The sequence below is a fragment of the Botryllus schlosseri genome, chromosome 8 (assembly GCF_051294905.1).
Source record: "Botryllus schlosseri isolate E-star chromosome 8, Bs_hap1, whole genome shotgun sequence".
NCBI classification, from domain to species: Eukaryota; Metazoa; Chordata; class Ascidiacea; order Stolidobranchia; family Styelidae; genus Botryllus; species Botryllus schlosseri.
Window position 1 is genome coordinate 1,093,292 of NC_137243.1, and position 2,892 is coordinate 1,096,183.

The following is a 2,892-nucleotide window of genomic DNA, read 5'->3' on the forward strand; positions in this document are numbered from 1 at the left end:
TCATGTCGGGAGTGTGTTCGGACTGCGTTGACACTCGGACATCGTGTCTGGGGGTGTGTCTGGGGGGGGGCGTTCGGACATCGTGTCTGGGGTGTGTTCGGACTGCGTTGACACTCGGACATCGTGTCTGGGGGTGTTCGGGCATCATGTCAGGAGTGTGTTCGAACTGCGTTGATACTCGGACATCGTGTCTGGGCGTGTTCGGACATCATTTTTGGGTTGTGTTAATACTATGTTGCCACCCGGACATCGTGTCCGGGGGATATGGTGGTGCTGCGACTGATGTTATTGTGAATACAACGACTGCTCTTATTGTGAACAGGAGACTGCTCTTATTGTGAACATGACTGCTCTTATTGTGAACATGAGATTGCTCTTATTGTGAACAGAATTGCTCTTATTGTGAACATAATCGAACCAACCCTCCTCATTGAGGTTTCTCCTTGCTGCTTGCTTTCACTTTCAGGGGCGTTCATAATGGATGTTACGCCAAGTCTAGATAGCAATTGTTGATCCCTTACAAGTGATTGTTATTAAACTTGTTTGATATCAAGGAAAGATTAATCGATGGAAGCGCAGGATCGATCATCGGAAAAAGATCCAATAGCATCTCAACCCTCGTTGCGGCACTTACCAAATATTGATCAACGCAACAAAAACTCACCAACCTATTTCTCCGATAAAATTCCTGTTCCTCGTGGCGAGCAAGAACAGAATTGTGGCTCAAAATGCTGTCAGTTGGACATGCCTCCGTTCAGTTGGAAAAAGCTATGGGCATTTACTGGACCCGGATTTTTGATGAGCATCGCTTATCTAGATCCCGGGAACATAGAGTCCGATCTGCAATCAGGGGCCGTAGCGGGATTCCAGCTGCTTTTTGTGTTGTTTCTAGCCACGCTGATGGGACTTTTCATGCAAAGATTTGCTGCAAGGTTGGGCGTTGTGACTGGAATGCATCTTGCTGAAGTTTGCAATAAAAATTACAGGAAAGTACCAAGAATCATTTTATGGATTATGATCGAAATTGCAATAATTGGATCGGATATGCAAGAAGTTATCGGATCTGCGATTGCTTTTGTGTTGCTATCGGGCGGTAAAATCCCACTTTATGCAGGGGTTTTAATCACTGCATGTGATGCATTTGTGTTTTTATTGTTAGACAGATATGGACTGCGGAAATTAGAGGCCTTCTTTGCAGTCCTGATCACTATTATGGCTGTTACATTTGGATATGAGTATGTTGCGGTTGCTCCTAATCAGAAGGAAGTTGTGCTCGGAGTGTTATATCCTCACTGCACAGACTGCTCTTCAAAGCAGCTTTTACAAGCAGTTGGTATCATCGGTGCAGTTATAATGCCTCATAACATTTATTTGCACTCGGCTTTAGTTAAATCTCGTGATATCGACCGCAGCCGCCCACGATTAGTGAGAGAAGCAAACTTTTATTTTTTAGTCGAAGCCTCTATAGCTTTGACAGTGTCTTTTGTCATCAATTTATTTGTGGTGTCTGTATTTGCTGAAGGATTTTACGGAGTAACTGCCGGCGAACTCAACCAGACTTGTGAGAATAGTTCGATTCCAAACAGCGCCGGTGTCTTCCCTTACGACACGTCTCAACCAAACGCGACAGTAAGCACGGACTTGTTCAAGGGTGGAATTTTTTTGGGTTGTTTTTATGGACCTGTCGCGTATTACATATGGGCGGTTGGAATTTTGGCAGCGGGTCAAAGTTCAACGATGACTGGAACTTACTCGGGACAATTTGTGATGGAAGGATTTCTCGATTTACAATGGTCTCGTTTTAAGAGAATATTATTAACCCGTACCATTGCGATTGGTCCTACTTTACTCCTTGCGATATTCACTGATGTGCATAGCTTGACTGGATTGAATGACCTTCTCAATGTATTACAAAGTTTACAATTGCCTTTTGCTCTAATTCCTATATTACATTTCACGACTTCCAAAGAAATTATGGGTGAATTCAAAAATTCATGGTGGTGGTTTGCCGTTGGTTGCTTGATTTCAATGTTGGTGATCGGGATAAACTTTTTCTTTGTGGTTGTTTACGTGCAGCGGTTGAAAATGATAGCATTGATTGTCTTATCCATTTTGGTTGCGCTCGCTTATGTAGCGTTTGTTGCGTATTTGATTTGGTGTTTGACATCAAACTTGTTCAATTGGTGCAGAAAAGGTGACCCTGGATACACTCGCATGTATGAACTAACTGATTCTAATCACTGAACACTGAACAGTTTCGTAATTTTTCATAGTTCTTACTTCACCAAAGTCAATGTTGTCTGATCATTTACCGACTAGCACATTTATCAATCCTTGCCAAATCTATGTCTCTTCCATATTGTTATATACTCCATATTTTGTTGTCAACACAAATCCACTTTGTACTGACGCATAGGCCTTTATATGCTGGCGCTTCGCTGCATCCCTGTGCAATATATATGACGTAGTTATAGCTCGTTCTTGTTATGGATCACACAGTGCCAAAAAAATTAACTATTCCCATGATATAGTACAGTCCATGAATTATATAATTTATATTTTTCATTATCATCACTTGTTCTACAAATATCAAAATATTATCAAAATATACCGATCTATAGTGGCACATGAGTTTGATATGACAGATATGTAGACATTTGTATGACTCATATGTCCCAGCTAGGCCTACTCGATTTTTACAAACAGTACGTGTAGGTTGATATTTGAGAATTGATATTTTTCAATGTTGATACCACATACGAGGAGTCGAGTGGGGAATACTTTTTCTCGTGCACCAACTATGGGGTTCCTGCGTTTTGTTCCGAAAATCTGTGGATTCTCAACATGCTTGTTGGTATAATTTTTACGTTCTTAAAATACGTGTTAGGTGAC

At 41.5% G+C, this 2,892-nt stretch overlaps 1 pseudogene; it reads left to right on the top strand.

Annotated features, from left to right (window-relative positions):
- Window positions 1–435: 435 nt before the first annotated feature.
- On the top strand, window positions 436–2,626 carry LOC145445175 (natural resistance-associated macrophage protein 2 pseudogene; annotated as a pseudogene).
- The last annotated feature ends 266 nt before the right edge of the window (window positions 2,627–2,892 follow it).